Source organism: Podarcis gaigeae (assembly GCF_964106915.1).
Source record: "Podarcis gaigeae genome assembly, chromosome: 1".
In the NCBI taxonomy this organism is placed as follows: Eukaryota; Metazoa; Chordata; class Lepidosauria; order Squamata; family Lacertidae; genus Podarcis; species Podarcis gaigeae.
In genome coordinates this window covers 90,413,414-90,425,902 of record NC_139678.1, presented here as the reverse complement: position 1 = coordinate 90,425,902, position 12,489 = coordinate 90,413,414, and the positions used below count along the sequence as shown (strand labels likewise).

The 12,489-nt window shown below is 44.2% G+C and overlaps 1 protein-coding gene across 2 annotated transcripts in view; it reads right to left on the bottom strand.

Annotated features, from left to right (window-relative positions):
* Window positions 1-4,545, bottom strand: part of RALB (RAS like proto-oncogene B) — a 29,735-nt gene extending 25,190 nt beyond the window's left edge. Inside the window, exon 1 of one of the 2 annotated variants that reach the window (XM_083753054.1) lies at window positions 4,396-4,545. The gene's annotated coding sequence lies outside the window, so the exon portion shown is untranslated. The remainder of the gene's footprint in view (window positions 1-4,395) is intronic. The other variant, XM_083753056.1, reaches the window with a different exon arrangement.
* Between the last annotated feature and the right edge of the window lie 7,944 nt (window positions 4,546-12,489).

Below are 12,489 nucleotides of genomic sequence, written 5' to 3'. Positions count from 1 at the left end.
GAGGTCTCATGGGTGGGAGGGATTGCAGGAAGTGTAGCATTTTCACCTACCAAAATCCACACACAACGGTTTAAAGGACAGGAGACTGCTTTCCTTTGCAAGATCTGGGGGCTCAGCAACAAGGTAGGGTTCTTCTTAAGGAGTGCTTGCTATCCCGCTTATAAGTCATACAACATATTTAATATTTCATAAGTCGTGAGTGGAGAAAGTTATTTAAAAACAGAAAAGAGTGCTTGTTTCTGCAACATAAGTGTTTTTTGTTGTTTTGGTTTTTTTAAAAGGAAGATAAAGGTAAAGGTACCCCTGCCCGTACGGGCCAGTCTTGACAGACTCTGGGGTTGTGCGCCCATCTCACTCAAGAGGCCGGGGGGCCAGCGCTGTCTGAAGACACTTCCGGGTCACGTGGCCAGCGTGACAAGCTGCATCTGGCGAGCCAGAGCCGCACACGGAAACGCCGTTTACCTTCCCGCCAGTAAGCGGTCCCCATTTATCTACTTGCACCCAGGGGTGCTTTCGAACTGCTAGGTTGGCAGGCGCTGGGATCGAGCAGCGGGAGCGCACCCCGCCGCGGGGATTCGAACCGCCGACCTTTCGATCGGCAAGCCCTAGGCGCTGAGGCTTTTACCCACAGCGCCACCAGCGTCCCTTAAAAGGAAGATACTGGATGAGTAAAACAGATTGATGAGTTCTTTCCAGGAAAGGCAAGTTCTTTCCAAGGGTGACAGGAAGAAAGCAAAATTGCTTACTGTATGATGTGCTATCAGAAAAATTCTCTCCACCCTTCCCTTGTATTTGACTTTTTATGCACTGTGCCAGAAGTGCCTTTATTTGCAGTAGGCTACCTAGTCCAAGCACAACAATCTATTTGCTACCCTAAAAATAGTTCCTTGTTCTCACTGGGGAGGTAAAACTGCAAAATTATAAATGCAGGTGCAGCATGACGTGATCAAAGGGTTCACTATACCCCTCCCAAAAACCCTTCCACAAAGAAAAACGACACGCCAAACAAAAAGATCCAATCTAGCATTCTCCCCAATGTACTAGTTTGCAATTTTCTTTGTATTGTTTTTCCTATGGGACAGCATTCAGTCACACTAGCCCAGGGGTCAGCAACCTTTTTCAGCCATGGGCCAGTCCACTGTCCCTCAGACCATGTGGTGGGCCGGACTATATTTTTTGGGGAAATGAACAAATTCCAATGCCCCACAAATAACCCAGAGATGCATTTTAAATAAAAGCACATATTCTACTTTTAATGTATTTTAAATCTTTGTTGGAAGCCACCCAGAGTGGCTGGGGAAACCCAGCCAGATGGGCGGGGTACAAATAATAAATAATTATTATTGTTATTATTATTACTACTCATGTAAAAACACGCCGATTCCTGGACTGTCCACGGGCCGGATTGAGAAGGTGAATGGGTCACATCCGGCCCCCGGGCCTTAGGTTGCATACCCCTGCACTAGCCTATCCCCACAGGGGTGCAGTTGGGTAATTTCACACTATGGACTTACAGTGGTGGTGGTTTCTTTCTGCATTACTTTCTGCATTTTCCATTCCGCCTTGGTGAAACCCCACCTGGAATACTGAGTCCAATTCTGGGCACCACAATTTGAGAAGGATATTGACAAAGGATGTGCAAAGGATGACAAAGGGTCTGGAAACTAGGACTTACGAAGGATTCTTACAAATAACTGGGTATGTTGAGCCTGGATAAGGGATGACAGAAAGTTGATACGATAGCCATCTTCAGCTATCTGAATGGCTGTCACATGGAAGATGGAGGAAGCCTGTTTTCTGCTATTCTACGTGGTAGGACCCAAACCAATGGATTCAAGTAACAAGAATGGAGATTCTGACTAAACATTGGGAAGAATGTCCTGGTGGTTAAGAGCTATTTTATAGTGGAATGAACCACCTTCATAGGTGGTAGACTCTCCTTCACTGGAGGTTTTTAAACAGAGGTTGGATGGCCATCTTTGGGGTATTCTTTAGCTGTGATTCCTGCATCGCAGGAGGTTGGACTAGATGACCCTTGAGGTACCTTCTAAATCTACACTTCTATGGCAAGCCAGTCCTGCAGCATTTGGGGACCATTCTGCTCATCCTGGCTGGGTGGGGTCATGGCCTTCTGCCCCAAAGTCCCCCCCTGACAGCACCTCCCCCCACTTAGGTCTGTTGAATTCTGTCCTTAGAATGTGCCACACATACAACCTGGCAGCTACCTAGTTATTCTTAGATTAGAGTATAATATTATACCCACCCTCAGTCCACACAGCTCCCCAAACCAGAACTTTTTTGTCCTTGTGCTAAGCCATGTCAACAATTCACACTGATGCATTTGCTCAGCCTCTGTGCTTTAAAAATGAGTTGAGATTGACAGAAAACCATTTTGAATAATGTGTTTTGTTTCACTCTGGTAAGCTTAGTTGACTTATGAGTTCCACGAAAGATGTTCTGCGAGAAGAGGTGCCCATCAGAGCACTTTAGTACAGAGTCATGTTCTCATTGGAATCCTCATCACTTAGCATGAAACTGTTTGTTCCTGAATCAGCAGGAAGAGCAGTGTGTTGACACAACTGCTGATAGGAAACTCCACTAATGATTCTGAGAACCAGACAGCACACTAAATCATCTGGCACAGCTCCTTTGGCTGGAGCTGTACAATGAAAGTAGGAGATATTTAGCACCATCATTGGAATGTACATCCCATTCATTTCAGGAGGTGAAATCCAATGTAGCATGACAGTATTTCTGCTGCTCATAGAATGGGGCTTTCCCTTCCCTTACACCCCTGTGTGTCCCTTCAAAATTTGCTCCAGAGGTTTGGGGGACCCTCCAGGTTTGGGTGGGCATGGGGAGGTGGTGTGGGGGGGGGGTAGAAACCAGAAATTCTGTTGGGTAAGCAGATTCCTGTTGAGCAAGCAAGCAGTCTAAATTCAGGTCTCTGTACTTTGCAGCAATTTGCAATTTTAAAAAATTCTCATGAAAATTCAGCAGCATATTTCTGTAATTTTCTCCTAATAAACACATTTTATTTACATTTTATTGACCAATGTACACATTTTTGCAAGCAGTTTCCCCTATCATAATGCATTTTTTGTATGTTATTTTCACCAATGCCTTCATTTTTATACACAATTTCTCCTAATAGATGCAATTTTGCAAACACTGAATAGAGAACTACATTGCAAAATTCAGATAAGTGCAATTTTTAGGAGGACAGCTGTGTTTGGGTTCACATTTTGATTCAAAAAGTGCAGATTTGATAAATATGAACTGAATGAAATTTATCCTCCATCCTTACTCCTAAGTAGAACAATCCTGTCCATGGTTACTTGGAAGTAAATTCCACAATGTTCAATTGAATTTACTCCCATATAAGTGTGCACAGAACTGAAGCAGAATACATACATAGAGATAGATCTAGAGTAATCATGCAATCCTGTATATATCTCTTCACACATAAGTCACATTGAGTTCCATGGGGCTTACCCTCCGATAAATGGGTATAGGATTGCAGCCATAGTTAGTTGCACTAAGACCACAGTGCTTACATGGGAGTAAGTCCTATATAACATAGTGGAATTTCCTTCTGATTTAATATGCCTAGGATTGCATTGTAAGTTCCTTTTGGAATTAATGGAATCTAAGCCATGATTAACATTTCAGGCTGATTTCTTTGGGATGCAATCACAATTAGATTAGATCAAACCCACTGTGTTTACTGCACTAATGAAAGTAAGTCTAGTACACAGATGAGAATGTTGGGTCCTGGGCATTAGTGGTTTCATTGATCCTACAAAATGAAAAACGTGCCATTTTACTGACCAACTAATTTTTAAAATACTTGCAACCAAATGTGTAACAGGCTCTTTAGAATGCTGTCATTGTTAGGCTCAAAATCTAGGTGCTGAAGCTGAATTACATTGTGGATATTTGTGAGGATTTTTTTGAATTTGTGTCAAAGCCATATTGCACAATCTTAAAACTTGAGAAGGTTGTGTTTATTCCCCCCCCCCCCAATATGTGATAGAGGTTTTCTGAGTGAAAATTTCTGACTTCTAGTCTACTTTGCTAGATATTTTCAACGAGGACCCCCTGCAAACAACAACAACCCAGAGAGACAGAGACTGTGAGACACACACACACACACACACACACACACACAGAGAGAGAGAGAGAGAGAGAGAGAGAGAGAGAGCACTGAACACATCTTACAGGATCCAAGATTTAGAACTATACATGTGTTTTTTTAATTAAAGCTGATGCTTTCAGCATACCGAACAACCTTCTTGAGTTCGCAATAGAGACAATATTCCACGTTTGCAACACACATTTGAATTTCTAAACTCCCTCCTTATGACTCAAAGCATACTACGTTGCTGTACTCACCGTGCTTGGGATTCTTCCTTCCTTTGAACTGTGGTGAATTCAGATTCCTTGAATCAAATTCTTCAGGACTGAATGAAACAGGCAAAAGCCACACATAAATTGTCTTATGTTCAGAACAGAGCAGTCCACTTGTTTAGTGTGTCTAGCTTTCTGTAAGAGTTTCAAAGACAGGCAGGGAATGGGGAGGGCTCAGGATATGACATCATGCACCCTGGGTGTGTGTGTGGGGGGGGGTTGTTGTTTGTTTTTAAAGGAAACTAGCAGAGATAACGAAAGGTTGGTGTTTGAGAATCAGGGAGTGGATCTTATCATAAACATTCTCCACATTGTTCCATCTGCCAAAAAATAGGAGAGAGGTCATTCAACATTTGTTGGAGGCAATAATTTGGAAGTAATTTTAAATATCAGGGAAGTCCCTAAGTGCACGTGACTGCCCCAAAGAGTCGTGCTTTTGTTGCTGAAACCTTTGGACCGTGTGTTGACTTCCTCTTTCCCAGAAAGCTGGATAATTATGATTATAGGAGAAAGTCTCCAATAAAAAGCTGCTGAGTATGCAAACATGCTTAAGAATACAAAACTGAAAGATGCAATTTGTTCCACTGAACTGAAAACAAAAGCTCCCCCTGCCCGCCCCATCCTCAACTGTTTAGAGTGCCGTTGTAGGCAGCCATTTACCAAGGCTTTTCTGCCATTCAAATGGGGGCTTTAATGGAAAGTGGCTTCAGCCTTAGCTGTGCATGGAGATTAACCTGAACTAACGCAAACCTTGCCTAACCTCAACACCCATGGGTGGGTGGGTGAGGAGACAGCATAAACAGCATCACACTTGGTTACTGCTGTTGATGCAGCTTTGTGATGGCCTGGGATTCCGATTCAGAGGCTGAACCAGAGGAATCCCAGCCTGCACAGGAGTCCCCACCTCCAGGGCCGGCTGAACTGGGGCAGGGCCTAGATTCTGAGGAGCCTGCACCTGTGTCAGATCCTCAGGAGCAGGCACCAGGTGAAACCATTCTGGCCCCAGAGGTGCTTGAGGACTCAGTGTCTACAGGTGAGCCTCCTCCGGGGCCCAGTAACCCTTCGGCCTCTCCTGAACTGCAGAGGCTTAGGGCAGAGAGGCAAAGAGAACTGGTTGCTCCCAGGAGGAGTGCTCGCCTTAAGGCCAAGGGAGGCGGGGCTCCTGGGGGCCGGGGCCGCCCCTGGCCTTAGAAGAAGATAAAGGTCAGTCAGCCCGGTCCCAGGTTGCGGGAGCAACGTCGTTGTTGGCTTCAGACCTTCCAGTGTTCCTGTTCCCTGCCCGGCCTCCTGCTTCTGACCTTCCAGCGTTCCTGTTCCCCGCCCGGCTCCCTGTTTCGGACCTCGCCTCTCATCTTGTGAACTCTGACTACAATAACAGTACCTTCCCCCCGGGACCAGCACAAGCTTGATCAATGGGCACCCCAAATCCCAGCTATGTTTCTAGAGCAGCTTTCTCCAACTTAGTACCATCCAGATGTTGGACTACCATTCCCATAAAACCTGAGGACTGTCCATGCCTGAGTGCTGCTTTCTCTTCCTCTGATGGCCTCAGCAGGGGCAGCCGGTAGCCAGAGGGAGGGGAGCTCTGTATAGGCATGCTGAAGGGATGCCTGAGGCTGCCTTTGGTCTCTCCCCCTCTCCCTCTCCCTCTCTGCCTTTCCCATCCTTGGGTCCCCAGATGTTCTTGAACTACACTTTCCATAATCCCTGACCATTGGCCACGATGGGAATTGTAGTCCAACAACATCTAGGAACCCAAGGTTAAGAAAAGCTGCTCTGGAGCAGGCATGTCCAACAGGTAGATCATGATCTACCGGTAGATCACTGGATGTCTGTGGTAGATCACTGGCTCCCCCCAAAGAAGCCCAAGGAATTTGGCTCCCCTAGACATTTTAGCCTTGCAGCCCATAAAAAGAAGCTCAACAACTTTGAACTGAACCCCTAAAGAACGGGCCTTCCTCTTCCCTAAGAAAAGCTCAACAACTTTGACCTGAACCCCAAAAAGCAGGGGTAGATCACTGCCAGTTTTTAACTCTGTGAGTAGACCGCCGTCTCTTGGGAGTTGGCCACCCCTGCTCTAGAGGAACAAATTCACTCTAATAAAAAAAACACACCCAAAACAGACTTTTTGCATTTTGGGAAGTGTCGGTGTCATGGACTGAAAAGTGTGAGATAAATATTACTGGGAAGATGTGTGAACACCTCGCAAGCGAATCAGAATGGATGCAGGTAAATGTCCATTGTCATATAACCGCATTGTAAACAACCCAAAACACATGCCCAATAAAGACAGACCATATTCTAACCACCATGTAAGCTTTGTGCAAGCAAATCAGGATGAATGCTCCATAAACAGGTTATCTGGTGGAGCTCTGAGTTCTGCTTCCTCTCCCTCCGGTTACCTCAGCAATGACTGTTGTTTTCTTGCCATGACCAAAGTACACTGCATCTCCTACAGCTGGGGACGTTGACTTAAATTGCATGAGTATGACTCACCTCACCACCCATTGGGCATGCTGAATCAGCCATTTATTGTGCAGAAAAGTTCCAAAGCACTGAATATAGACCAGAATAACCATGGAAAATGACAAATCCCACACAGAGACAGCAAACATTACAGTAGTTAGCTCTGCAGCTCATATCTGCTGGAGAGGCCACATCATTGAGAAGGGAAGCTATTTTGCACATTGTGGGTCTGCTCCTGTAGGAAGAGGACTCTTATCACGATTATGAATAGGTAATCATCATTTTAGTGGCCCCCAAACAGTGAAAAGTAAAATTTCATGTGTGGGACGAGACTGCTCAAGTTGTGGAGAGTAGGATTTTTAACCATATGGGGTTAAAAATGGAGAACCATACGTAGGAGTAGGGTTTTTATAGCAGATCTTTTCCCCTAACTCTTTTTACTGGTTTTTAGAAGCCTGGGAATGATTGATTGATTGATTGATTGATTGATTGATTGATTTTATATACTGCCCTATACCCACAGGTCTCAGGGCAGTTTACAGAATACTCATCACCTACCTGCATAGTATATTTAAGCAGGAACTGCACGTACACGAAGGAAAAGTTACGGTATTTATTCTTTAACTTTAAAAGAGAGTGTCTTGCGTGGTTTTTATAGGAGGGAGAAAGAGAACTAATTAAAGAGTCAAACAACAAGAAAGAAGATTCCACCTAAACATTAGGAAGAACTTCCTGACAGTAAGAGCTGTTCGACAGTGGAATTTGCTGCCAAGGAGTGTGGTGGAGTCTCCTTCTTTGGAGGTCTTTAAGCAGAGGCTTGACAACCATATGTCAGGAGTGCTCTAATGGTGTTTCCTGCTTGGCAGGGGGTTGGACTCGATGGCCCTTGTGGTCTCTTCCAACTCTATGATTCTATGATTCTAACCCAGGGCTGTCTTTTGCATACTGTGCAAATGGGAACTAAAGTCTAATTCCCACAATTTGACCAGTAATATTTTAAACATTAGGGCAGGAATCACCAGTGTGGTGCCCTCCCAGATGTTGATGGACTCTGACTCCCATCAGCAAAAGCCAGCATGGTCAGGGGTGCTGGGAGTTGGAGTTCAATGAGATCTAAAAGGCCACAGATTTCCTATCCCTGTTCTCCAGTTGATTCAAGTCCCCACCTCCAGGATTCATTTAAGTAGCTTGCTATGCTGACATTCACCTCATGCAATTCTGCTACCCCAAATCCATCACTTCTTCCCAGCAACCACTCGCTCCAGTTTCTGATGCTGATTCAGCAGACTCTAGCATTGTGGCCTCAAGCTTCCTGAAAGCCATTTAAAACACACTGTGAACTGTGGAGAATTAAGCACAATGAGAGGGGGGTGATTTTTATTTTTTTTAGGTTTAGTTTATGCTTATCGGAGTTTGTTTGTATGCTGGCAAATTATTTTTACCTCCTACTGCACAGTAATACCCAGAATTTTATAACGTGACAGAAATCTCTGTTGCCTGGGAGCATTAACTGTGATCAAAATAACTTGCATCTGAGTAGCATGATAAGTTCTCCAAAGAACTTTGAAGCTGAATACTGCTAATATATGACTACCTACATAAAAGGATGGGCACTTTTGAACGCTCTTACTGAAGCACAGATCCATCACCTTGGACGCTGGATAACCCCAATTCCAATTTTGCCCACCGTCATGTTCATCTGAAGTAGCAGGTGTAGCATAATGTTTAATGTTTTATGTGGTATAGATAGATAAATAGATGATAGATAGATTTTTTACAATTGCGACATACAAGCAGATATAACACTGTGATGGGCAATGTCAAGGCAAGGAAAGCATCTCAGCATGTCTTGAATTGGCGTTCAGAACCACCAAATAGCACTGACCTCCCACTTCATACAGATCAGCTTACCAGCATCTGCTGGGCAAGGGTGCTGTGATTAAAGATTCCTCCCACTGTGGTGATTTATTTCTTCTGTCATTGGATTTTGGAACAGCTAGAAATAGCATACAACTTTTAGTTGGGCCGGGGGTGGGAGCAAGAGTCAGGAAGTTCCTTTGCAGCACACCCCATCCCAGCAAGCTCTCTTCTGTTCCGCCAGTCTATCTGCCTGCAGCAAACTTCCTCTCTGAGTCAAGGTCTGACCTCTTTAGGACTCCCTAGCACAGGGCTCAGTGGAGCAAAGTGCTGTTTCTGTGTTTTCTTCTCCAAAATAATTGCCCAGCACAGGCTCGTTTCCTTCATGGAACATAGACATGAGTGGATTAGGAAGGAAATAAACTGGACAAAAGATCCTTCCTCATTATTAGAGCCTTCTAGGCAACATTTCAAGGAACTTGTTGCAAAGAAAAGTGGACATTTTTCTGAAAAAGGGTGACAGAAGCATTTCTGGGGAACTAGGGACTAGAAAGTGATTATTGGAATTAGCCACTCGTAATTGTTATATTACACAGGGTTCAGTGGGAAGCAGGGCAATAAATGGGAGTGGGGTATCAGTGCTGGATTACCAAATAGGCAGAGTAGGCACCAGCCTTTGGGCCCCAGGCCTTCTAGGGACCCTGTGATAACAGTTCAAAATATTATTGATTTGATCTTGAAAGAAAATTACAATAAATCTTTCTGAGTTCAGTGTTATTGCACTGGAGTGTGCACACGAGAAACATCCAGATAAGAAGCTTTCTGTGAGTGTGTCACACGTTCCCACTGACTCCAGATCCTAGTAGAATATTCATGAGTAGCTGAGTAAAAGCTTTGAGATAACTTGCAAGGGGGAGGCCAAGATTTTGACTGCCTAGGGGCCTCCACAGGGTTTAACCCAGCACTGTGGGGTATGCTTGTTCACTTGAGTGCACCCTGATGTACATGTGCACGGCCCCTTTTCCTGGTTACCACACATTTAACCTTTGCATGAGTGTGGTGGGGGTGGTTGTGTTGGCAGGGTGGCTGGCTGATCCAAAGCAGGCCTGCGGCCACCTCACTCATGCCTTTTCAGTGTATATAGAGGCACATCTAATCCTATCTCACTGCAGTTCAAAATGTATGTATCATTGTTGTTTGTTGTTTAGTCGTCTTAGCCATGTTCGACTCTCCGTGACCCCAAGAACCAAAGCATGCCTTGGAAACTCTCACTTTCTTCTCAAAGCTTCTCCTTTTTTATGTCCATGGAATTTTCTTGGCAAAATACTGGAGTGGTTCGCCACTTGGAGAGCCAGTGTGGTGTAGTGGTTAAGAGCGGTGGACTCGTTATCTGGGGAACCGGGTTCGCGTCTCCGCTCCTCCACATGCAGCTGCTGGGTGACCTTGGGCCAGTCACACTTCTCTGAAGTCTCTCAGCCCCACTCACCTCACAGAGTGTTTGTTGTGGGGGAGGAAGGGAAAGGAGAATGTTAGCCGCTTTGAGACTCCTGAAGGGGAGTGATAAAGCGGGATATCAAATCCAAACTCTTCTTCTTCTTCAGTTCCTTCTCCAGTTATATATCATTAGCCACTGTGTATTTCAGATATACAAATATTTAGACCAGGGGTGTGAAATCAGAGGCCTGTGGGCCACAAGTTTGGCACTCAGGACTTTCTCTAGGTGGTGCACCCTCCTGAACCTTACACCCTCCTGGAGTGTTTTTGCCAGGAATAGAATAATATTCTTCTTTTCTGAGTAACACAGGAATGTTCTGAACTTCATTTAATAGGTCTGTACACACTTCTGAGGTGTTATAAGCCTAAATAGAAATTAGGGATCTAATCCCAGAGTTTAATGGGTTGCCATCCATCTAGAATTACCTGGACATATGTGGATTACTGCAGCCGCAAGCAGTCCAGGCAGAAATTGGCTAGATGTCTGGGGAAACTCCAGATGTATGGCAGCCAATGTAGGCAGTGTTGTTTTTGCCTATTTTAGATCCTCCATCCAAGCCCCCCTATGGTTAACGACAGGATACTACTACCAGGTAGTGTGACAACTGGACATGCTGTGTGTTGCTGGACGAGTTGAAAACAGGGAGCTTGCAGGCCCTCTGCTGGAAGTTGAAAATACAGGTTTCAGGTGTTTCATAAACTAGAGAAAGCATCATCAAAGCTGTAGCACAAGGGCTATGATTTTTGTTCTTGACAGCATCAGCTGCTCGTTGTCACTTTCAAGTTGTTCCCGGTTTGTTCTGATTATCATATGCACAGTGATTCTCAAGCTTTTAAAAATCTGGCCCCTCTTGTAAACTTACTCCTGGGCCCCACAAACTGGCCCCAAACATTTGTTCTCTGTGTGAGCCTATGAATTGGAGGTCCTTGCACATAATAGTGTGCATGAAGCCTGCAAGAATCCTGAGATTAAGGCACTGGTTTTAGAAGATGAAAGAACTGAACATCTGTATCTTCTAGCACAGAAAAAAGTAATTTCAATAAAACAGCTGCTTTCCATGAACTCTCCCCCACTCCCCTAATCAGCTGGGATAATAGGACAGTGAGGAAAGAGCACAAACCCTACCCTCAAATTCAGTGTTAATCAATGAGGTCATCTGAGTTACTATGAGGCTTCAAATACGAAGCCATTAAGAGAAGGTCTCCTTACATGATCAGTGAGCTTCTAGTAATGGTGCTATTGAAGGTGCTTCCTGTAGAAACCTTTGTCTACATGAGCAGGAGTGGGAGCTAACTCAGGGGTGAGGAGCCTGGAACCCTCCAGGTGTTGTTGGAATCCAACTTCCATCAACTCCATCCTGTATGGCCAATGGTCAGGGATGGTGGGAATTGTAGTTCAGAACACTGGGATGCCTTGGGTTCTCCACCCTGATCTAAATGATCTAAATGTGAGTGAGGCTGATTGTGTGCACCTTTTCCGCTAAGTGGTCCTCACTAGTCTAGAATAACGTTTGAAGGCAGTGCAGAGATTCATAAACACTGGGTCAATATTGCCCCCAGTGTGGTCATAAAATGCTGCTTGTAGGTATACTGCCAGGAGCAATTGTTTGAAACAAAATTTATAGCAGGTTAAGGTGAGAATGTGTTTCCTAACATCAAGAAGTAAGATAGATAAGTGCATTTCAATTGTAAAATTCTAGTCTTGTATATTTTGCTTCAGTATAATATTTGAGAGACCCTGTTCTAGTGAGAAAAAGGGTAAGGAGCCATTCACAGCTATTGGAACTAATAGATATGAATGATATATATCTGTGCTATAATAAAAACAAAAAATTAGGTGGCAGTAATTATTTATTCCTTTTTTAAAACAGCCTTCTATGTTGTTGTTGCTGACTGTAATCTGCTTTAATTTCAGCCCCACATGGTGTCAGTAGTGTTTCCCTTTGTAGTTATTGCATCTATAGAAGCATGTAAACACAAGAGTGATTAATGGATTAGTTTGTCTTGATTGCTCACAGATTAAATAATTTCATGCAGCGATCTCATTTTAGTCTTCCACATTCATTTTACTTCAGAGCTGAAATTCAATTACTCAGAGCTCTAAGGCCACAGCTAGAAGATAATCCTTGCAGAGCTGAGAGATGCTTCTCACAGCATTCCAGTAGAAGCAACAACAATACCATTTTTAAAGGGTGAGTGGTGGGTCTAAGTAAATCCACTCAGAAATCCAAATAAATCTGAAACCACTCAGTCTTGTTTGAG